At 43.0% G+C, this 24,984-nt stretch overlaps 1 protein-coding gene across 8 annotated transcripts in view; it reads left to right on the top strand.

Annotated features, from left to right (window-relative positions):
• LOC117516344 (muscleblind-like protein 2a) overlaps positions 1-24,984 on the top strand; it is a 200,057-nt gene that overhangs the window by 12,296 nt on the left and 162,777 nt on the right. For 5 of the 8 annotated variants that reach the window (XM_034177319.1, XM_034177333.1, XM_034177356.1 and 2 more), the window contains exon 2: positions 19,800-20,079. The exons of 1 other annotated variant lie outside the window; for it this stretch is intronic. The gene's annotated coding sequence lies outside the window, so the exon portion shown is untranslated. Of the gene's footprint in view, positions 1-19,799; positions 20,080-24,984 lie in introns of those variants that run through there. 2 more of the 8 variants (XM_034177341.1, XM_034177326.1) reach the window with 2 other exon arrangements.

Here is a 24,984-nt window from a genome sequence, read left to right as displayed (position 1 = left end):
TTTTGGGATTGTAACAGCATGGAACAGTGATAGCAGATCTAAGGCAAATTGAATTTGAAATGTCAGAGTAATTGTTTCTACATTTTCACACTGAAATCTAATCTTAGTATGCCCGATTTACTTGTTAATCATGTTTATGTGAAAAGCACTTTTACTTTCTAGCTGTCAACTACACTGTAATTAACTGATGACTTGCACAAGACCTCTGGCTAAGCTTCAGTAGGCAAGAACACGTGTGCAGGAAAGTGTTGTTTTACTAAATGCAGGTGTTGATGTGGAGCCAGTCACTGATATTTGGTCTTACCTGTTTTCAATGAGCAAATGAGGGGAAAAAAGGTGGATGATCTACGTAGAAAAATGGGCCAGTGGTCAGGTCAGGAAAGCCCAGTCCCTTATCACGAGCAGGGCCATTTGGGTCACTGTAGCTAAGGCTATTACCATATGGGACACACTTATCTGCTGACTCTGTGAAATGCCTCTGGTTTTGCCTGCTAACAGTAGCTTAGTCCTAGTAGAGCCTCTGCTTAGCTCACTCACTCATTCTTATCACTAATGTTACCTGATGATATTGAACTGCTATAGCTTATGTCAAAGACAATTTCTTAAGCATCACAGCATCCATAAATATAAACTAGGCTGCAGGTAATAGCGATGCACTGATCTTCTGTGGAACATGCAAGTGAATGAAGGAGCTTGGTTAGCTTTGTTAAGGGTGGGTGACTTGTACTGTATTATTATGTCGCCAAGTGCTTGTTCACAGGGGGTCGTTTTGACCGTTGGGGTTTTTACGTAATTATTGTATGGCCTTGCCTTACAATATAAAGCGCCTTGGGGCAACTGTTTGTTGTGATTTGGCGCTATATAAATAAAATTGATTGATTGATATTATTATGCATACTCATTTTCCATTACTCACTGGAAGCTGTAAAATTTCCTGTTTCCCCTCTGTCAAGAGGGCCTCTCTCCACAAACATATCCCGCTTTTTCTTTTTTAGACATGCAAATGACATAAGATTGTGTTTTACCAGCATAAAATCATGTGTTTGTCTGTCACAGCCATTTGTGTTTCTACTTTATTTTACTGGCAGCACCTGGTTAGTGCCACAGACATGGCTTATGACCAATGGAAAGCAGGTAGCTTATCTTCTCTGCTAAACAAATATGAACACCTAAGATAAACTGGACCTCGCAGCCAGAGTGCACAAATACCAGACTAATGGGTTACGTATGTGGTATTCAGAGGTCACGCCAATGACTTTCACTCATTATACACCAGTCCTGCTGACTGTCATTCAGTTAAACAGACTGATCAAGATAATGCCCCAGCCAGCTGGCCTTAGTAAGCATCAGTAATCCATAAAGTCTAGTACCATGGTGTTTTTCTTCACATCTCTGCGCTGCTTTATCAGGTCACTCTGTCCACAGTTTGTGCCAAGGATAATAGAGGAACTTCATTTTGTAAGAACCCAGCAACTATAGCACAATAGGATATACACTGGGTCAGAGGTTTTTCCTTCTAGGTTTTATTTCATATGTGGTCATACATAGGTTGAAATGTAAAGAGGTGAGATAACACACATTTAGTTGTTAGTGTGCAATCTCTTATTAAATATGCACTCATTACAAATGCTTTGTAATGAGTGCATTCATTACAAAGCAGTTGTTATACTGTAAAAATTACATAGCATCAGGAAGCCTTGAATAGCACATATTTTTCAGTGGCATCGGAACTGGATTATTAGACTCATCTTCCACTCAGTTTAATGTAATATTCTAGAACTGTCTGCTTGTCCCTGAAAGGCACAAAAATGTAGAAGCACACAAGGCTAAATCTATGCTGTTCAAAACCTTTGGATCATCTGCAATGTATGGTTGTAGTACCTGCGGACTCACTTTTTCTCTCTTCATATGAGATGTATTATGCTTGAGATGAATGCTAACTCAGTAAATACTGTACAAGGCCATTTTGTAGAAGCGTATACAGAATGATAGCAGTGCTACTAGTATTAGTGCCTCTGACCTCAGCTTGTCTTTTGAGAATAAGCCATTAATTTTAAAACATTTCTTTATTTATATATTTTGGTTCTTTTGCCCTTAAGAGTTTTAAAGGGAATATTTTACTCCAGTCAACACTATCTTTTAACAAATTGTATACCAGATCATAAATGATTTCTTCCAACTTTCCAACATCTTTACCTTGTGCAGACCCTAATATTAGTATATATTTATACAAGTATACAGTTATACAGTTATACAGTTTATACAAGTAAAATAAGCCAGAGTGTGCCTGAAAAATGCATGACAGATTAACATCCATTTTGATCCATAATCATTACATAACATCTTGAACCGACTTGTAGTTGCCTGAAAGCCATTCTGCCTGTGTTCATGTACATTCCACTTTTTGCTTGTTACATACAGTGAATCCAAGTTGCTTTTGTGTACAAATGTAATATAGCTTTAATTTGGCTTTCAAGTCAGATCCTTGTGTTTTGCGATCAACATACGAGGGAAACCGACACTTTTATTTTTTTTTTAACTATATGGTTTTTTAACGGGAAGCCTCCCGGCGACCGAACAGACCAGGTCCGAGAACAGCACCTCCCTCCGGGGTCCTCGTCAAGAAGTAGACAGCGTAACGCTCCCAAGGTCCACCACAGACAGCAGGACAGGGCACCGCAGCTGGAAGGCCGGCTGGCATCAACAAAAACCCCAAAAGAGTCCCAAGTACAACCTAACATACAAGAAAAACACAAAACCCACCCAAAACCTCCCCAGGGGACCGTCCCATCCAACCCCGGGAAGAAAAGAAAAAACTCCCAAATGCAAAAACCCAACACAGCCCCACAAACACAATACAAACATAAAAGCACAAAGAAAAATAACAAACAACCCCCCCAGAACGACTTGCAGAGCCCAACACCCCCCAGAAGGCCTTTACCGCCAGTTCCAGGAGAAATAGCCAAAACCGGAATCCCACAGAGGTCCCCAGGTACACATGGAGCAACGGCGCCCCCCAGAGGACCGTACCATCAAACCCCAGGAGGCACCCTCCCCACAACCCAGGAACCCCAGACCCGGCCACACTTGGCTAGTCGGCCCCACAAGCCAATTCCCCCCCCCAGAGGACCGTCCCATCAACCCTGGAGGTGGAACCTGGAAGGAAACAAAAAACACAAAATTCCAACCCCCGGAGGACTACATTAAACAACCCCGGGGGCAAATAAAACAACCGATAAACTCTGTTACCTTCCCCAGCACCCCGAAAGACCCCAGGTCCCTCCCAGAGCCTTTCGGCGGCTCAGTTTTGGCGAACGGCACAAAACATCAAGCCGGGGAAGGGAACAGGAAAAACTAACCCGGCCCCAACCCCAAGGCGCAGCGGAAAACTGGAAATACGTCCGGTGCCCCATCCCGACCATACCCCAGCCTATCGGGAGGGGTGGAACTACCGAAATGGCGAACGGCAACAGATCGGCCCACCCCTCCGACTGAGGTATGTTCCCGCTGCACCACACCCCGGCAACACCAATGACGAACGGTACAAAGGCCCACCAAGGCTGGAGTGGAACCGGGCCCTAACCAAACCAGAAAAAACGCCCCTAACAACCCCCCCCTAGGTGCAGAGGTCTTCTGAGAACGCTCAGCGTGACCAACCTGCACCACCCCACAACCCACAAGACGAACGGTCTTGGGGCGAGTGAGGTTGGGGTTAGGGAAGTAGGGAAATAAAAAACAACAAAACAAAACGACCCCAGACCCAAACAGAAAATACCTAAATACAAATAATGAAAACCAACGATCAACTGAGTCCAGACGGGCTTCGAACCGCCTGTCGTTCACTCCACCAGAAACGCCTCTGAATCCCCAAACAATTTATAACCCCTTTCAGAAAAAAACATCAGCCCAAACAATTTTTTTTTTGTGTGTGTATTATTTTGCCTGTCCCAGAACACCTGGAGATACGTCACCACTATTTTTCTTGACGCTTATATGACGGGGCAATATAGCGACTTCAGCCCGTCTGAGCTGCATGGACTCATCCGCAAGAGGAGCCAGAGGTCCCGTCGGAGGAGTCTCAGTGAGGCGAAGAAGAGGCAGCCCAGACCTGTGTCGGGGAAAGCCCAGAGACGAAAAAACCCGCTCTGATGGCCGCCCTCTCTCGCGTCCACGCTCCTTTATCCGATCATCCAGACGAATCACCAAAGATATTAGCTCGTCTTTTAATGGATCATTTAAACCATCCACAAACACTCCGCTTAATGCTGCGGCATTCCGACCGGACTGAGCAGAAAAAATTCGGAAATCCACAGAATAATCCGCCGCACTCCGCCTCCCCTGCCTGAGATTCAGCAACCGTTGGGCAATGGTATGAGCAAAAACCAGAGAACATTGCATCAAAAACGGAGCACAGGCTTCAACGTTTCCCGCATAAGGCTCCGGACGACAAATAATCAGTTCGGAAGCCGACTCTCTGCATGACGGAGTTATCTGCACCGGTATCGATGGTGCCGCAGCTGGAGCAGCAGGAAGCGGAACGGCTTGCGCTGCAAGCTCCGTAACGCGGGCATCTGTTTGTTTAATTTGGTTTGCGAGATGCTATAATTGCTCCCATATTTTCTCCAAGTGTTCTTGAACTCTTTCGGCAAATGGAACCGCCTCTGCCGCTGGGTCCATTTTGGAATGCCCGGGAACTACTGTTATGTGTCGACGCGGGTTGAGGAGCGGACCTGCGTCTGACGGAACCCAGCGCCAAAACAACCAGAAAGCAGTTCCAAAAACAAAACTATTTTATTTTTCCCCCTTCTGTGCAATACAAAGTGTACAAACGTAAACTGCGTCAGTCTGGTGGAGTGAAGGACGGCACGCTCTCCAGCGCCCAAAAGGATCGAAGCCCGGCGCTTCTGGACCCACGTTCACCACCAAACACCCCCCAGGTGGACACGACAAACCGACTCTGCGAAGGATAGAAAAGGTGAGGTAAGTCAGCAGCTACAACTAATATCCTTCAAAGGCACACACTATCAGCAACACATTCAGGTCTGAATTTAAGCTTTATATAAATGAGCAGCTTCTCACAACAGGTGGAGGATCATCAGTCCACATGCCATGGCCGTGAGAAGCGAGCTGCACAATTCTCATCAATGTTCACATATACTGCATAACAAAATACCAAGTTACTGTTAACAATTATTCAGACAATCAAATCACCTCTGATGTGTGCTGACAGCATGTGTCCCTCACCCGTCCTCCTTCACAGGCACGATGTGTCAAACCCAGGCGCGGTCCTCAGCGTCTCACAAACGAACATCACAAGGTCGAGTTCCCGGCCATTCTGCTTGAATCACACATGGCTTAAATGCAGAACGCCATCTCATTATCTGCTTCAGCTGAAAGTCTTTAAGGTTGCACGTGAGCACCATCCACAGGTGCTGCACATCACGTTGATGAGGGTGAAGGACTCTTCTGCCAGCACCTTCTCCACAGACAATAAATCAGTTTGCATACCACCTGGAGAGCAAAGAAAAGAAAAGAACACCAAAATGTCCAGCCAAACCCTCCCAACACACAACATATGGATTTGAATGACGTGCGATTACACCAATGAACCCTCGTGCGCATGCGTGAGTTTTTTCACGCGTGTCGGTGATGTCATTTCCCTGTGGGCAGGCCTTGAGTGAGATGTGGTTCAGCCCTCTCGGCTGAATTCCTTTGTTTCACATGCTGCTCGAGACGGCGCGCATTGCTTTATCAAAATTTTTTCTGGACCTGTGAGGAATATCCGAGTGGACACTATTCGAGAAATTTAGCTGGTTTTCAGTGAAAAGTTTAACGGCTGATGAGAGATTATGGGGTGTTTCTGTCGCTGTAAGGACTTCCCACGGAGCAGGACATCGCGCAGCACTTCCAGGCGCCGTCGTCGGCCTGTTTCGACCTGAAAACATCCTAATTTAAGGCTTAATTCACCCAGGACGTCGTGAGAGAACAGAGAAGATTCAGAAGAGGCCGGCATGAGGACTTTATGCGAACATTCCACTGTTTAAGGACATTTTATAACGAAAGACGTGCGCGCACATTCGCCGAGTCGTTTCCGTGACGACTCGGCGAATCTGTGTGTGCTGCGACAGGAAAAACACCTCCGTGTTGAAAACCATTTGTAAAATTCAGGCGGCTTTTGATGGCTTTCAACAAGTGAGTAACTGAGAAATTGTTTAACAGCTTGGGCATGTTCCAACTTGCCCGTTAAGGTTTCCAACGGAGGTGTTTTTCCTGTCGCGACCCCCCGCGGTCGGGTCCGGCCCGACATGCGACTCTGCCCGCACGTTGTTTCATTACAAAATGTCCGTTAACAATGGAATGTCCGAATAAACTCCTCATGCCGACTTCTTCTGAAAGTTCTCTGTTCTCTGACGACTTCCTGGGTCAACAGAGCCTGAAATGTGGAAGTTTTCAACTTAAAACAGCGAGACGCCGCCGCCTGGAAGCGCAGATCGCCATCAGGTCCCGTGGGCCGTCCTTAAAGTGACACTACCAGACCAAAATCTCTCATCAGCCGTTAAAATTTTTACCGAAAACCAGCTGAATTTATCGAATGGTGTCCACTCAGTTGTGCCTTATAGTTTTTGAAAAAATTTTGATCAAACAAAGCAGCAGTCTCTGAGCCATTCCTAAACAATGAAAAAACGACGACAGGGTAGGCGACTCCTCACTCAAAGACTGCCCACAGGCGAATGACGTAACCGACAGGTGTGAAAAAACTCTTGCATGCCCACGAGGGTTCAAGCATGTCTGATGTAATCACACGTCATTCAAATCCATATGGTTTTTGAAAAAAATAATAAGGACAGATACTTCTCTAACAGACCTCGTATGTCTCTGCCTCTTTGTAATAATGCTGTGTATTCAGAAAAAAAAAAATCACATATGTGTCACTGATTTCACACCTGCTGTCTTCGTACATAGTGCCATGGCAAATTATTGTTCAGTTGTGTGGCGCTGCCATTTATACACAGTAAATGCCATTTCTCCACCAGACTCGCTGGCTCCATGTAGCTATTAGCATGGCGGTCCGCGGTACACACACCGATAACACAAACGGCTGGAAGGTGGTCCACGTCACGGCTCTCCTGTTAACAGCGATCATCGTCGTCATTTGCCATCCCATTCTGTCCGAATCTCCATGATCACAGTTGTGTCTTCCTCTGCAAGACTTGCCATTTCCCGTACATAGCAGCTTAGCTTAGCATGGCATGATGCAGCGGCATGTTTTGAAGACCATTCCCACTCTGTGCTCAGCTTCATTTCTGCAGCCTATCCGATTGGCACTTAAAAAAGATCCCATTTTCCTCCTCAAAATCTTATATTTGGGAAAGCTGTTCACCTAATAAACATTATGAGTGCTGTTACTGCATCCTTCCAAAACACACCTGTTCACCATTTTGACATATTTGCAATCAGATTCCACAAAAAACACCAATTTCGAGCTGCAAAAATTTCTGGTTTTGTCATTCATTTCAGTAAATGTGTCTGAGGGGGTGGTGCCTCACATGATGTCACCAAGTCCACCTTTCTCACAGATTCACTTTTTTGAGCATTTATCAAAAGCAGATGAAATCAAGCTAAATTTCCCATGTTTATGACTTAATTTCTCAGGGCATATGGCACAAAAAAAAAAAAAAAACATTAATTTTTTTCATAAATCTTTATTTATAATTATTATTATTCATCATTATCATTATTTATTTATCAGCTTATTTGACATTTCATTTACCAGAGATATGCACTTTAAGCATGCTATCGCTCAACTAGTCGATAGAATTTGTTAATATGCCACTGTAACTTTTCTCATTAATGACACTATAAGAAATATAACATTCATAAAACAATAGCTGTATCTTCAGATTGTTTCTCATATTATATCACAGTTCTAGAGGTGTTCACAATAACAATTATACATGCTCTGAATATTACCATTGTATCAAAGGGTTAGGGCAGCACAGTGGTTTAGTGGTTAGTTGGTTGTCGTTCTTTAACTTTGTGCTGCAATTCATAAATGAAATGTTTAACGCAAGAAAAGAAGATAACGCTCTATTAGTTTCCCAGCAGTGAGCACCAAAACAAAGCAGTCTACAAGAATGAGTTAGATAAAACACCTTTGTTTACCAAAAAATATTTAAGGATTTAAATAGTAAATGGTATTTTAATAAGATAAATTCTATGTATTTTCTGTTCTGATGCTTCTAATAGCTATGTCACCTGTCGGAAACACACAAGTACTAATGAGTACTTTGTTTTCAGAAGTCTCTGCAGCTGTTTGCTGTGAATGCTGTATACTTTGAAACCAGTCACGGAAGTGCACAAAGTAATCCCGGTGGATCGTTGGATGGTCACTAACAGCCTAAATCTAAATTGTTATGATTTTGATGCGACATGTCCTGTAAGCTCTGGAGTCACTCTCTCTCATTGCGCATCTCATAATGCCCCCTCCACAGGTAAAAATGGTGAAATCCTGCATCAGAAGCATTTTTAACAACTTAAATCCCACGCAATGAAGCAAACTTGAAGCTTTTTCATTCAAACCACTGGCCTGGAGCAATTGCATGTGTACAGCATTATGGGATGTTGCGAAATTATGTATCAATCAATCAATTCAATCAATTTATTTATATAGCGCCAAATCACAACAAACAGTTGCCCCAAGGCGCTTTATATTGTAAGGCAAGGCCATACAATAATTACGTAAAAACCCCAACGGTCAAAATGACCCCCTGTGAGCAAGCACGTGGCGACAGTGGGAAGGAAAAAACTCCCTTTTAATAGGAAGAAACCTCCAGCAGAACCAGGCTCAGGGAGGGGCAGTCTTCTGCCTGGACTGGTTGGGGCTGAGGGAGAGAACCAGGAAAAAGACATGCTGTGGAGGGGAGCAGAGATCAATCACTAATGATTAAATGCAGAGTGGTGCATACAGAGCAAAAAGAGAAAGAAACATTCAGTGCATCATGGGAACCCCCCAGCAGTCTAAGTCTATAGCAGCATAACTAAGGGATGGTTCAGGGTCACCTGATCCAGCCCTAACTATAAGCTTTAGCAAAAAGGAAAGTTTTAAGCCTAATCTTAAAAGTAGAGAGGGTGTCTGTCTCCCTGATCTGAATTGGGAGCTGGTTCCAGAGGAGAGGAGCCTGAAAGCTGAAGGCTCTGCCTCCCATTCTACTCTTACAAACCCTAGGAACTACAAGTAAGCCTGCAGTCTGAGAGCGAAGCGCTCTATTGGGGTGATATGGTACTATGAGGTCCCTAAGATAAGATGGGACCTGATTATTCAAAACCTTATAAGTAAGAAGAAGAATTTTAAATTCTATTCTAGAATTAACAGGAAGCCAATGAAGAGAGGCCAATATGGGTGAGATATGCTCTCTCCTTCTAGTCCCCGTTAGTACTCTAGCTGCAGCATTTTTAATTAACTGAAGGCTTTTCAGGGAACTTTTAGGACAACCTGATAATAATGAATTACAATAGTCCAGCCTAGAGGAAATAAATGCATGAATTAGTTTTTCAGCATCACTCTGAGACAAGACCTTTCTAATTTTAGAGATATTGCGTAAATGCAAAAAAGCAGTCCTACATATTGTTTAATATGCGCTTTGAATGACATATCCTGATCAAAAATGACTCCAAGATTTCTCACAGTATTACTAGAGGTCAGGGTAATGCCATCCAGAGTAAGGATCTGGTTAGACACCATGTTTCTAAGATTTGTGGGGCCAAGTACAATAACTTCAGTTTTATCTGAGTTTAAAAGCAGGAAATTAGAGGTCATCCATGTCTTTATGTCTGTAAGACAATCCTGCAGTTTAGCTAATTGGTGTGTGTCCTCTGGCTTCATGGATAGATAAAGCTGGGTATCATCTGTGTTATGTGTCGGACGCAGCCCGGAGAACCGACCAGCGTTTGAAGGACCCAGTATAAAATAAGCAGAGCACGGTACAAAGGATAACAGAGTTTAATGAACATAACAGTGCTGTGAAAAAAATATAAAAGTGCGCGGTCTGGCGTGGTGGTTTTGCGGTGCGCTCCCAGCAGCGCCAACGGTCCAGAGCCAGAACCAATTCGGACCCAAGGACCCCGCCGACACCCCCCAGGTGGCCGCGACAAACCGAGTCTGTGAAAGAAGGAATCATTATGTGAGTCCACACTCAACACACAGAGAGAACGCTCAAAGGTGCACAAACAGCAAACACTTCCTTCCTAATTACTGCCACCTTAAAAGCCTGTGGTACATAGCCAACTAATAAAGATAGATTGATCATATTAAGATCGAAGCATTAAATAATGGTAGGGCTTCCTTGAGCAGCCTGGTAGGAATGGGGTCTAATAGACATGTTGATGGTTTGGATGAAGTAACTAATGAAAATAACTCAGACAGAACAATCGGAGAGAAAGAGTCTAACCAATACCGGCATAACTGAAAGCAGCCAAAGATAACGATACATCTTTGGGATGGTTATGAGTAATTTTTTCTCTAATAGTTAAAATTTTATTAGCAAAGAAAGTCATGAAGTCATTACTAGTTAAAGGAATACTCGGCTCAATAGAGCTCTGACTCTTTGTCAGCCTGGCTACAGTGCTGAAAAGAAACCTGGGGTTGTTCTTATTTTCTTCAATTAGTGATGAGTAGTAAGATGTCCTAGCTTTACGGAGGGCTTTTTTTATAGAGCAACAGACTCTTTTTCCAGGCTAAGTGAAGATCTTCTAAATTAGTGAGACGCCATTTCCTCTCCAACTTACGGGTTATCTGCTTTAAGCTGCGAGTTTGTGAGTTATACCACGGAGTCAGGCACTTCTGATTTAAAGCTCTCTTTTCAGAGGAGCTACAGCATCCAAAGTTGTCTTCAATGAGGATGTAAAACTATTGACGAGGTACTCTATCTCACTTACAGAGTTTAGGTAGCTACTCTGCACTGTGTTGGTATATGGCATTAGAGAACATAAAGAAGGAATCATATCCTTAAACCTAGTTACAGCGCTTTCTGAAAGACTTCTAGTGTAATGAAACTTATTCCCCACTGCTGGGTAGTCCATCAGAGTAAATGTAAATGTTATTAAGAAATGATCAGACAGAAGGGAGTTTTCAGGGAATACTGTTAAGTCTTCAGTTTCCATACCATAAGTCAGAACAGATCTAAGATATGATTAAAGTGGAGGGTGGACTCATTTACATTTTGAGCAAAGCCAGTTGAGTCTAATAATAGATTAAATGCAGTGTTGAGGCTGTCATTCTCAGCATCTGTGTGGATGTTAAAATCGCCCACTATAATTATCTTATCTGAGCTAAGCACTAAGTCAGACAAAAGGTCTGAAAATTCACAGAGAAACTCACAGTAACGACCAGGTGGACGATAGATAATAACAAATAAAACTGGTTTTTGGGACTTCCAATTTGGATGGACAAGACTAAGATTAAAAGCTTTCAAATGAATTAAAGCTCTGTCTGGGTTGTTGATTAATTAATAAGCTGGAATGGAAGATTGCTGCTAATCCTCCGCCTCGACCCGTGCTACGAGCATTCTGGCAGTTAGTGTGACTCGGGGGAGTTGACTCATTAAACTAACATATTCATCCTGCTGTAACCAGGTTTCTGTAAGGCAGAATAAATCAATATGTTGATCAATTATTATATCATTTACTAACAGGGACTTAGAAGAGAGAGGCCTAATGTTTAATAGACCACATTTAACTGTTTTAGTCTGTGGTGCAGTTGAAGGTGCTATATTATTTTTTCTTTTTGAATTTTTATGCTTAAATAGCTTTTTGCTGGTTATTGGTGGTCTGGGAGCAGGCACCGTCTCTATGGGGATGGGGTAATGAGGGGATGGCAGGGGAAGAGAAGCTGCAGAGAGGTGTGTAAGACTACAACTCTGCTTCCTGGTCCCAACCCTGGATAGTCACGGTTTGGAGGATTTAAGAAAATTGGACAGATTTCTTGAAATGAGAGCTGCTCCATCCAAAGTGGGATGGATGCCGTCTCTCCTAACAAGACCAGGTTTTCCCCAGAAGCTTTGCCAATTATCTATGAAGCCCACCTCATTTTTTGGACACCACTCAGACAGCCAGCAATTCAAGGAGAACATGCGGCTAAACATGTCACTCCCGGTCCGATTGGGGAGGGGCCCAGAGAAAACTACAGAGTCTGACATTGTTTTTGTAAAGTTACACACCGATTCAATGCTAATTTTAGTGACCTCCGATTGGCGTAACCGGGTGTCATTACTGCCGACATGAATTACAATCTTACCAAATTTACGCTTAGCCTTAGCCAGCAGTTTCAAATTTCCTTCAATGTCGCCTGCTCTGGCCCCCGGAAGACAATTGACTATGGTTGCTGGTGTCACTAACTTCACATTTCTCAAAACAGAGTCGCCAATAACCAGAGTTTGATCCTCGGTGGGTGTGTCGTTGAGTGGGGAAAAACGGTTAGAAATGTGAACGGGTTGGCGGTGTTCACGGGGCTCTGTTTAGAATTACGCTTCCTCCTCACAGTCACCCAGTCGGCCTGCTTTCCCGGCTGCTCGTGATCTGCCAGAGGGAAACTAACGGCGGCTAAGCTACCTTGGTAGGGGCCTGGCTAGCTGTAGAATTTTCCACGGTGCGGAGCCGAGTCTCCAATTCGCCCAGCCTGGCCTCCAAAGCTACGAATAAGCTACACTTATTACAAGTACCATTACTGCTAAAGGAGGCCGAGGAATAGCTAAACATTTCACACCCAGAGCAGAAAAGTGCGGGAGAAACAGGAGAAGCCTCCATGCTAAATTGGCTAAGAGCTAGTAGCTGCGCTAAGCTAGCGGATTCCTAAAACACACAAAGTGCACGTGAAGATTACACTGTGAAACAAATCCTTATCTAGGTAACTAGATCAATCTAACTGCACAGATTAAACAGCTAACAGATACAGCAAAACACCGCTGTGCTCCGGAACAGGAACTGATACAATACCGCAGTGAGAGCCAACCACCAGTAGAGGCCTGTATGACCCAACTTCAGATTTCTTGGATTTTTGAGACACTTTGGGCCACAATACTTTGTTTCACTCGTAAGTGTTAGGATGCAGCCATAGCTGCAGTGATCAATAATCTTGTGTTTAGGACTCCCACTTTCCAACTGGCCCTGGTTTCAGGTGAAATCCAGCTGCTTTGAACATGTAAGCATGTTTTGTTCAAGGCATTCATTAGGAAAGTTGTAAAGACTTTCTAACCACCAGTTGAGAATGACTGGGAAAACTGGGGAGGACCAGTAAATTGAGAAGCTATTGGCCCCTGGACCATTGAGGAAAAACTCTTTATGTCCAACCTATATTAATTTTTGAAATATCTTATCAGAGCCAAAAACTGTTCCTTAAATTGATTTAATATTTGTACTTGGAAGAAAGTATTCAATTCAAAACAAATACATAACATGCTAATGAAAAAAAACATCAAATGTTTGCAATTGGACCATGAATTGCTTGGTGGTGAATTGTTTATAATAATAAAAAAAATGCTCATTTTCTGTCAGTTGACTATTTATTTTGCTGAATAATTGGCTTAGCTTTTGTTCTCTTTCAAGTTTGTGTATTTCAGCCACCAAAATAATGAAAAACTGATTTTTGGCAAGCTAGCCATCACATCACCTTCGGCATGGCAAATAATAATCTGCACATTTTGGGAATAACCATGCAAATGTTTTCCTGCCTGCAGTGTATTGTATCATCATGACTCTCCTTTAATCCTCAACTCACACTATTGTTATGAATACCTTCTATCCATCCATCCATTTTCTTCCGCTTTATCCGGAGTCGGGTTGCGGGGGCAGCAGCTCAAGCAAAGCCGCCCCAGACCTCCCAATCCACACACACCTCTCCCAGCTCCTCCGGGGGAACCTCAAGGCGTTCCCAAGCCAGCCGAGAGATGCTTTCCCTCCAGCGTGTCCTGGGTCTTCCCCGGGGCCTCCTCCCAATGGGACGTGCCCGGAACACCTCTCCAGCGAGGCGTCCAGGGGGCATCCGGGAAAGATGCCCGAGACACTTCAACGGACTCCTTTCGATATGGAGGAGCAGCGGCTCGACTCCGAGCTCCTCCCAAGTGACCGAGTGCTTAGGCAGCTGGCAGGTACCGGCAGGCCAAGCGTGCCGCAGCCCGTGCGGTCGCAGTGGCAAAAACTCTGGCTGGGAGGAGTTCGGGGAGGCCATGGAGGAGGACTATCGGTCGGCCTTGAAGAGATTCTGGCAAACCGTCCGGTGCCTCAGGAGGCGGAAGCAGCTCTCCACCAGCACTATTTACGGTGCGGGTGGGGAGCTGTTGACCCTGACTGGGTTGTTGTTGGGCAGTGGAAGGAATACTTCAAGGATCTCCTCAATCCCATCATCACGTCTTCCGAAGAGGAAGCAGAGACTGGGGACTCAGAGGCGGACTCATCCATTACCCAGGCCGAAGTCACCGAGGTGGTTAGAAAGCTCCTTGGTGGCATGCTCCTGGGGTGGATGAAATCCGTCCTGAGTACCTTAAATGTCTGGATGTTGTGGGACTGTCTTGGCTGACACGCCTCTGCAACATCGCGTGGCGATCAGGGACAGTGCCTCTGGATTGGCAGACCGGGGTGGTGGGCCCTCTGTTTAAGAAGGGGGGACCGGAGAGTGTGTTCCAACTATAGGGTGATCACACTTGCAGCCGAGTGTGAAGTGTCCTGGGATAAGAATCAGCATCTCTAAATCCGAGGCCATGGTTCTCGACCGGAAAAAGGTGCTTTGCCCTCTTCAGGATGGTGGAGTGTCCTTGCCTCAAGTGGAGGAGTTTAAGTATCTCGGGGTCTTGTTCATGAGTGATGGATGGATGGGGCGTGAGATCGAATAGACGGATCGTTGCAGCATCTGCAGTGATGTGGTCGCTGTATCGGACCGTCCGTGGTGAAGATAGAGCTGAGTAGGGGGGCAAAGCTCTCAGTTTACCAATCGATCTACGTTCCGATCCTCACCTATGGTCATGAGATTGGCTCATGACCGAAAGAATGAGATCACGAGTACAAGCGGCCGAGATGAGTTTCCGCCGCAGGGTGGCTGGGGGCTCCCTTAGAGATAGGGTGAGGAGCTCGGTCACTCGGGAGGATCTCGGAGTTATGAATACCTGTCATAACAAAATTGTTTTGTGTTGTCTGTTGAGTCCCCTGTGAGGAGTTTTGAAATGACCTGCACCACCACCTCGGAAGAACACAGCCCTTCTGCTCCAATTTATAACCCATTTCAGTGCTGTAAGCCTCTAGTATTCCCCAGACAAAATTAAGTAACTTGTTTTTTTGTTTGTTTTTGTTTTTTACCAGTTAGAGTTACTTAGCAATCATTCGAGGCCACAGTTTCACAGAAATGGCGCCATTGTCCCCCAAACACTTTTTGACAAAGTAGGTTAGCTTGATAACAGACTTCTTATGGCTTCTAAAATAAGAAGGGATTAATTGTTAAAGGTCAGATCTGACAGATTCTTACCTGCACTGTCTCCTCTGTAGCAGTTGGCTCGTTCCCCGGGGAGATGGTTGTAAAATTAAGTCCTTCCTTGGAGAGTGCAGCCTGGGCTCAGTATGATTTACCAAGGAAGTTTCTCATCTCATTTCACATAATCAGCACGAAAGTGGGACAATATGATTGCTTCGACAATGGTCTGCATTGGAAGACTTTGTTCTGCCAGCTGTCTAAGCCTTACTCTCAACATGCTGCTGTGGAGCAGTCTACGAAAGGAAAACTGGCTAAACCATGGTCTGTGGTCATTGCCGTAGAACGGCCGCAGACTGCCCACGGAGGTTTTTTGACATGCACATGCAATATGTACGGGTTCTGCGAAAAATACAAAATGCATACAGCACATATGGGGCCCGTACTGTCGTCATATGCTAAGGCTTTATGTCCATCTGTCCGTCTGTCTGTCTGTCTGTCTGTCTGTCTGTGCTCAGCACTAAATCCAGTCCTGTTACTGCCAAAATTATTGAGTTATTTTTTTTGTTTTGTTTTTTCTCATGACGACTGCAGCACTACACTGGAATGTTTTTGATGAATGAATGGAACCTTGCATTTTTGTAGCGTTCTGCAGTCTACCAGAGAACACTGAAAAGTCTACTGTTTTTCCGGCTTTCCTCAATGGTGCGCACAGTGTGTACAGGATTACATTGAAAATGTTCTGTATTAAATATTGTCTTATTGTTCAGATTGTCACATCTGGGACACGTTTAAGGGACTTTGTCCACTTTTCTTGGGCAAGTTACAGACATTGGTGGCACTGTTAAGGCCCCCTGACACTTGCATGACTTTTGATTCATACACCTGTATGCAGTGTGTCGTACTGGTGAGTAAACTTGCTGTGAACCGGTGTAGATTGAATGTGAGATGTGCGCCGCCATGTGCAAGTTGCACGAAGAGAATTTTGAATTGTTTAAAAATCTCTCACGCATCAAAAATCCTGCAACAAACTGAAATGGCTGTGAATGTTGCGTGATCTACCTGCCAACACTACGTGTTGATGCTTGATGGTGCATGAGATGGCACGTGCAGCTCATCAAGTTAAGTAAAGAAGAAGTGAAACAATGCGAGTGATCGCATCAGAGCGCAGCTCATCTGATCAATTAGAATGAGATGTAAATCTATCACATACTTTTACAGCTGCACCACAAGATTGTGTGCAGCTGTAAAAGTGCTTTCCTTCTTGAAGCAAAGAACATGCAACCTGTTTTACCAAGCCATTACAAAATAAACATGACAAATAATTACCTTTTTAGATGGCTCCAAATGCTTCTCCACCTCTTCAGCACGTGCGAGGAACACTGCTGCTGGAGCGGTCCGCTGTGATTCCGGAAGCGATTAGTGCTGTTTTCAACAGCCAACTCGAAGAGAATTATTTATATACGCAGCATTCAGCGCACAACGCGTGGCAGCCAGTGGAACAAAGCACGGGCTCCAGCTGGAAGACAGTGGGTGGGATCGTCACGACGATGTGCGTACAAGTCTGTGGATCAAAGTCGTGCAAGTGTCAGGGCACCTTTACCCATAGATTCAGTCTGTCTGTGTTTTTCACTGAGGATACATGCCTGCATCAAAAGGCACTGCACCCCACGGCGTTCTACATGATGAACCTGCGGAGTACTCAGTGTGTATGTGCCAAACAATGTAACAACGGTCTGTTGGACAGGCTGAATAGGATTATTACAAATGCAAATCAATTTACAATTTACACTGCTGCCCTGGTTTATCTGCAGACAGCAATTTGTCAAATGTTTCTTCTTCCCCAATAGTAGCATAAATAGTTTGACTACAAGTCTTACCTTCATTAACACCAAGGGATGTGTCAGAGGCTGTTTTCACAATATTGACCTCATAGATTTACAGACTCTCTTGGTTTTATTCCGGTTGCATTGGAATACTGAGTTACATCTGGCATTTGTTCCTGATCTGTGTGATTTTATATGTTTAAACAGTAAAGAAGTCTTTTAACCACGACTGTAGGTTTTACAACACTTCTCCGTCCTCTTTCCCTTGAGTTTACTTACACCACCCCCTTTGCCCTCCCCCAGTTAAGAGAAAAATGTTCCAGATGTGTCAAGAATGAGCTCCCTGCGCAGTAGCTTAGTAGTGGATTTTTGTACATTCAAGCTAAAGGTCACTTCCTCAGATTTGTTGCCCCACCATTTGTTATCCCCGACATCCAAGACAAAGCAAGGTGCACATACATGCAGTTTCTGGCTGCTATCATTGGGGTGATATCATGTATGTACAGCAGGAAACCACTGGATATGTCAGGGCACAGGGCAGCGTCATAATCATGTCTGGTACTGGTGTACACTACTGTCCTGGTTCCTTTCTGGCTGCTGGCTGGATGGCTGCCCAAAATAGTGCTGGTCTGTGCGATTTTCTACTGGCTACAACAGCCCTCCATGCATGGCTGTACAGTGTGGGTTGGACCCTGAATATTTTTTTCTGTATCTAATCCATCTCGGGTGCTCTTGTCCACTGTCTCATAGGCTCTTGCTATTCATTCCTTTGTGTGCAATATGATAGAGAACCAGAGGGCTTGTGGTGACCCGAACAGTCGCATGCAGTTACGATTAGAGAATTTAAATACAAGTGGTTCCTGAATATCCTCACAACTGCTGTTTCTCTGTAAATTAAGGTTCTCATTCATTTAGAGAGATATCTACAAGTTTACTGTGTAGCAACTGGAAGTCTTATTGGTCTTCAAGTAGGGATGCCTCGATCTAAACTAAGTGGTCAATATCAGGCCCAATCAAGGCATTTTTTGATTGATGATACCAGATAAATTAAACATGTCCACACAAGTTCAGTCTCACTTCACTTCATAAGTGTGGAATGAACATGCAGCGCTCTCTGCTGCTTCAGTAACAGCTCGTTGTTGCACAATTTAAAAACATATTTACACTCCCCTTCCCTTCCGTTCAAGGCTATTTTAGTGAAACAAATTATCACCAGTGCATGTCTATTTTGTTTCTGCTTCATAAGTGCAGTGTCAGTCAGCGCTCTCTCAGTGCTACACTGATGCACATTTTAAAAGCATATTTGCTCTCCTTCACTTCAAATGTGCACCAGGTCCATTTCTCCATGGATGGTGCATGTGATACGCTCCTTTCCAGCCAATCAGGTAGATTTTCCACATAAATAAACAAGTTTTTTCTTGCCATCCTGTCTATTTTCCTCCTTCTGATAGGTACTGTACAGGCCCATATCCAGGGGGTGTGGAGATGTAAGCCCCCCAGAGCAAATGTCTACTTTTGAAGACAAAAAAAAAGAACAAAACAAAGAAATCATTTTTGCATATGACGATGGTGATGATACATTTGCCTACTAAAATGTTCAATGAATATTAGTCTGAGTGTTGTAGTTTTACTACTGCAATACTTTACTAAGTGGACTCGATGGGCTGTATAAAATGGTTTTTATTTTGTAAACATAAATAACATGAAAGAGCAGCTTGGATTGAAGATGTTTTTTCCAGTCCTCAGTGTGTATCTGAGCTCTCCCATTATGTAGCATATACGAGTACATAGGATAAAGGTGAATTTGCTTGCAGTATGTCTCTGTGCAAATACAAGTATTAGATCAGAACTTGGTATTGGCAGTATATCAACATTAAAGTATCATGATGTTTCAAAGCTCAAACACGTGAGCTTTTTTCAGTCCTAAAAAGTAAGATGGTGTGGTTTTCCAATATATACCCTTAAAGGGAACTGTTTCTATTGAAAAATAAACAAAGTCACTATGTTCAACAAAAGCGATCAGAGTCTGACATATAGTCTTTGTCAGGGAGGACACACCCAATGATTGTCTTGAGACAAGTACACTTTAACGGCTCTCAACCATTATAATGATCTCTTTTGTTGAACAGGTTGAGCGTGTTTGTTTTATAACAGCAACTACCTCCTCCTGCAGGTATATTGGGGATACCACACATTATCATTGTGGATACACAATGATAATGATACCACACATTGGGGATACACTTGGATGAGTGGTGAAAACTTTTGAAGGCCTACAAGAAGTCCAGCTACCGTAAAGTGAACTTATTGTTACCTTTTTTCTGGTTCATGAGCCCTGTTAAATCATCATCTTGGGTCATATTGTCATGCATAAAAAACCCCACTGTTAACGCATGTTGAAACCTGAGAGAGAAAAAAAAATTTTGCCCATCATATTTAGCAGGCCGTTTTCTCATACTGAAAATAGTCTCACTGTATTTGCTTATCTATTGCTTTCCATCTCTATCTTTTCCTAACTACAGATAACTGAAAGAAAGTGCCTTTGTGATAGAGAGAGAGAGAGAGAGAGAGAGAGAGAGAGAGAGAGAGAGAGAGAGAGAATCCATGTCTAGGCATGGATCTCCGGCTGCAGCAATGCGTGAGGAATGACAACATTTCACATGGTCATTAACTCCAGTGGCTGAGACTGAAGGGAGAGCTGAACTGTAGCACAGTGTCACAGAAGCACTGGGTGCTTCCTGTGGTCGGGACAGCAGCAGACAGACAGAGGCACAGTACGGCTACGGGACTCAGTTGAACGAGGTGGGAGACAAACCGTCATACTGGCTTTTTTCTCTCTTTTTCAAAAGAGTTGTTTTTTCTGGAGTTTTGCTGCAGTATGCGCTATACCATTCTGAGTGGGGAGGGAGGAGAGACCAAATGTATCTTGTTCGAGAAAGCAGGAGGCTACAAGGAAAAGAAAATATGGGATAAAATGAACACGAGCACTGTAAACTTGTAGCCATGCAATAACCCGACTTTTTATAGTTTTCAGCACTGTACTGGACTTTCTCTTTCAACTCCTATGGGAGAGGAATTATCACAGCAGTTGGACTGCCCCTTCCTAAGTGCAGTTCCAAATGTCAGGAACTGCTTTCGCCACGAGCTACATATTTTCACTCCCTTGAGAAAAGACGTCTCATGCTGTGTGGCATCTGTCCTACCATTGTTTGCTTTTATTCGATCACACAAAAATTTTCCTTCATACTTATAGTTTGCAAATTTTCCAAATATCACCACAGTTGTTTTTACAGAACAGTGTCTGACATTTTGACACTCTTGTGTATGTGGACAGGAAAGGCTAATGACCTGAATAAACTGTGACTTCACACTTCTGATAAAGCTCAAATCATAATTGAATTTGAATTGAATTTGTTAGGGCATGGTTGACGTGTCTCTAGTTTTCCACTGTCTGTCTGGATTTAGCTTTGAGCTAGACACTGGGTCTGACGTGGTCAGTGGACATTGCCTGCGTGGAAAAGGCCAGGGCGGTGTCATACTTTTGGGAATGTACTGAGGAAAAGTGTTTTATCCAAACTGGAAGATCAGTTTGGCCATATCTGATGTGGAAAGAATGGGAAAAATCTCAAAGACCAAGTCTTTCTTTGCTCCATATTGCCAATTGTACTTTGGCATAGTATTGGATTCAGCCGCAGATACGTTTTTCAAATGTTGATTTAAAGATACAGGAAATTTGGTTGCTTTGTGATACAAGGGTGAGTTTGCTGAATCAATCAGATCCTGTGATGGAAGTCATAAGATGACTAGGGGTGTAACAGTTAATCGATACAAAACAAAATCAATTTTAAAGTAATTGATATGTGGCCAGCTGAATCAATCTATATAGACTGTGACTCTGTCGATGGTTATGCATATGTTAATTTAAGAATCTTTCCTAATTCCACATCTGCAAATTCTTGTAAAAGTTCAAAGGTCGTTGGGAGGATCTTGGGAGGTTGTTCACAATGTTTTATTGCGACGTAACAATAAAACCAACATGTCCTTTAGTGCCAGGATAAATTTACCTGCTTGAACTTTACATTTGGTTGACACTTTCTTAATTGTGCTATAACAGTTCAGAATGGGAAACCTATGCTATGCTATTTAGGACATGCTAACAACAGCTGGCTTTTTGTTCTGGGCTTCTTTATGCTGCGCTCTCTGCGACTGTATGTGTTGCTGCCCCCAGTGGCAAACAAAAACCAGAGGCAGAGCCCAGATGCTACAGTACATTAGCAAAAACATGAAAAAGGTCCATAGTTTTTCATGAAATATGTATATCAAGGTAAGCAATGCAACTTTTGGCTTACTTTAATTTATCATGGTAAATTAATGCCTATGTTAAAGAACTGTATCTGATTATGCTGAACTGACTCACATAGAATTGAATTGTTCTACAATCAAATCAAATCATAGCAAATGCATCTAAACATGCATTGTTTTACAAAGGAGATGCACATGCCTGTATTTACCATTCAATTAATGTGTTTCACATCCATTTCATTATGGTTTATTTATTTAACCATGAATATAGTTTTGTCTATTTGACTCTTTTTACTTCTTATTTAAGTGTTTTTCTTTTCTTATTGTTTATGCACCAATAACACCAGATTATATTCCTTGTATCTACGAACGTAATTGGCAATAAATTTGATTCTGATTCTGATTTATAAGGTGCAAGATCTTACATCTTACATGTCATTTCATTCTTTCTTTTTGGGATTGTAACAGCATGGAACAGTGATAGCAGATCTAAGGCAAATTGAATTTGAAATGTCAGAGTAATTGTTTCTACATTTTCACACTGAAATCTAATCTTAGTATGCCCGATTTACTTGTTAATCATGTTTATGTGAAAAGCACTTTTACTTTCTAGCTGTCAACTACACTGTAATTAACTGATGACTTGCACAAGACCTCTGGCTAAGCTTCAGTAGGCAAGAACACGTGTGCAGGAAAGTGTTGTTTTACTAAATGCAGGTGTTGATGTGGAGCCAGTCACTGATATTTGGTCTTACCTGTTTTCAATGAGCAAATGAGGGGAAAAAAGGTGGATGATCTACGTAGAAAAATGGGCCAGTGGTCAGGTCAGGAAAGCCCAGTCCCTTATCACGAGCAGGGCCATTTGGGTCACTGTAGCTAAGGCTATTACCATATGGGACACACTTATCTGCTGACTCTGTGAAATGCCTCTGGTTTTGCCTGCTAACAGTAGCTTAGTCCTAGTAGAGCCTCTGCTTAGCTCACTCACTCATTCTTATCACTAATGTTACCTGATGATATTGAACTGCTATAGCTTATGTCAAAGACAATTTCTTAAGCATCACAGCATCCATAAATATAAACTAGGCTGCAGGTAATAGCGATGCACTGATCTTCTGTGGAACATGCAAGTGAATGAAGGAGCTTGGTTAGCTTTGTTAAGGGTGGGTGACTTGTACTGTATTATTATGTCGCCAAGTGCTTGTTCACAGGGGGTCGTTTTGACCGTTGGGGTTTTTACGTAATTATGTATGGCCTTGCCTTACAATATAAAGCGCCTTGGGGCAACTGTTTGTTGTGATTTGGCGCTATATAAATAAAATTGATTGATTGATATTATTATGCATACTCATTTTCCATTACTCACTGGAAGCTGTAAAATTCCTGTTTCCCCTCTGTCAAGAGGGCCTCTCTCCACAAACATATCCCGCTTTTTCTTTTTAGACATGCAAATGACATAAGATTGTGTTTTACCAGCATAATCATGTGTTTGTCTGTCACAAGCCATTTGTGTTTCTACTTTATTTTACTGGCAGCACCTGGTTAGTGCCACAGACATGGCTTATGACCAATGGAAGCAGGTAGCTTATCTTCTCTGCTAAACAAATATGAAACACCTAAGATAAACTGACCTCGCCCAGAGTGCACAAATACCAGACTAATGGGTTACGTATGTGGTATTCAGAGGTCACGCCAATGACTTTCACTCATATACACCAGTCCTGCTGACTGTCATTCAGTTAAACAGACTGATCAAGATAATGCCCCAGCCAGCTGGCCTTAGTAAGCATCAGTAATCCATAAAGTCTAGTACCATGGTGTTGTTCTTCACATCTCTGCGCTGCTTTATCAGGTCACTCTGGTTCCACAGGTTTGTGCCAAGGATAATAGAGGAACTTCATTTTGTAAGAACCCAGCAACTATAGCACAATAGGATATACACTGGGTCAGAGGTTTTTCCTTCTAGGTTTTATTTCATATGTGGTCATACATAGGTTTGAAATGTAAAGAGGTGAGATAACACACATTTAGTTGTTAGTGGTGCAATCTCTTATTAATATGCACTCATTACAAATGCTTTGTAATGAGTGCATTCATTACAAGCAGTTGTTATACTGTAAAAATTACATAGCATCAGGAAGCCTTGAATAGCACATATTTTTCAGTGGCATCGGAACTGGATTATTAGACTCATCTTCCACTCAGTTTAATGTAATATTCTAGAACTGTCTGCTTGTCCCTGAAGGCACAAAAATGTAGAAGCACACAAGGCTAAATCTATGCTGTTCAAAACCTTTGGATCATCTGCAATGTATGGTTGTAGTACCTGCGGACTCACTTTTTCTCTCTTCATATGAGATGTATTATGCTTGAGATGAATGCTAACTCAGTAAATACTGTACAAGAGGCCATTTTGTAGAAGCGTATACAGAATGATAGCAGTGCTACTAGTATTAGTGCCTCTGACCTCAGCTTGTCTTTTGAGAATAAGCCATTAATTTTAAAACATTTCTTTATTTATATATTTTGGTTCTTGCCCTTAAGAGTTTTAAAGGGAATATTTTACTCCAGTCAACACTATCTTTTAACAAATTGTATACCAGATCATAAATGATTTCTTCCAACTTTCCAACATCTTTACCTTGTGCAGACCCTAATATTAGTATATATTTATACAAGTATACAGTTATACAGTTATACAGTTTATACAAGTAAAATAAGCCAGAGTGTGCCTGAAAAATGCATGACAGATTAACATCCATTTTGATCCTAATCATTACATAACATCTTGAACCGACTTGTAGTTGCCTGAAAGCCATTCTGCCTGTGTTCATGTACATTCCACTTTTTGCTTGTTACATACAGTGAATCCAAGTTGCTTTTGTGTACAAATGTAATATAGCTTTAATTTGGCTTCAAGTCAGATCCTTGTGTTTTGCGATCAACATACGAGGGAAACCGACACTTTTATTTTTTTTTTTAACTATATGGGTTTTTTAACGGGAAGCCTCCCGGCGACCGAACAGACCAGGTCCGAGAACAGCACCTCCCTCCGGGTCCTCGTCAAGAAGTAGACAGCGTAACGCTCCCAAGGTCCACCACAGACAGCAGGACAGGGCACCGCAGCTGGAAGGCCGGCTGGCATCAACAAAAACCCCAAAAGAGTCCCAAGTACAACCTAACATACAAGAAAAACACAAAACCCACCCAAAACCTCCCCAGGGACCGTCCCATCCAACCCCGGGAAGAAAAGAAAAAACTCCCAAATGCAAAAACCCAACACAGCCCCACAAACACAATACAAACATAAAGCACAAAGAAAAATAACAAACAACCCCCCCAGAACGACTTGCAGAGCCCAACACCCCCCAGAAGGCCTTTACCGCCAGTTCCCGGAGAAATAGC

Source organism: Thalassophryne amazonica, chromosome 1 (genome assembly GCF_902500255.1).
Source record: "Thalassophryne amazonica chromosome 1, fThaAma1.1, whole genome shotgun sequence".
NCBI lineage: Eukaryota > Metazoa > Chordata > Actinopteri > Batrachoidiformes > Batrachoididae > Thalassophryne > Thalassophryne amazonica.
This window is presented reverse-complemented; position numbering and strand designations above follow the sequence as displayed.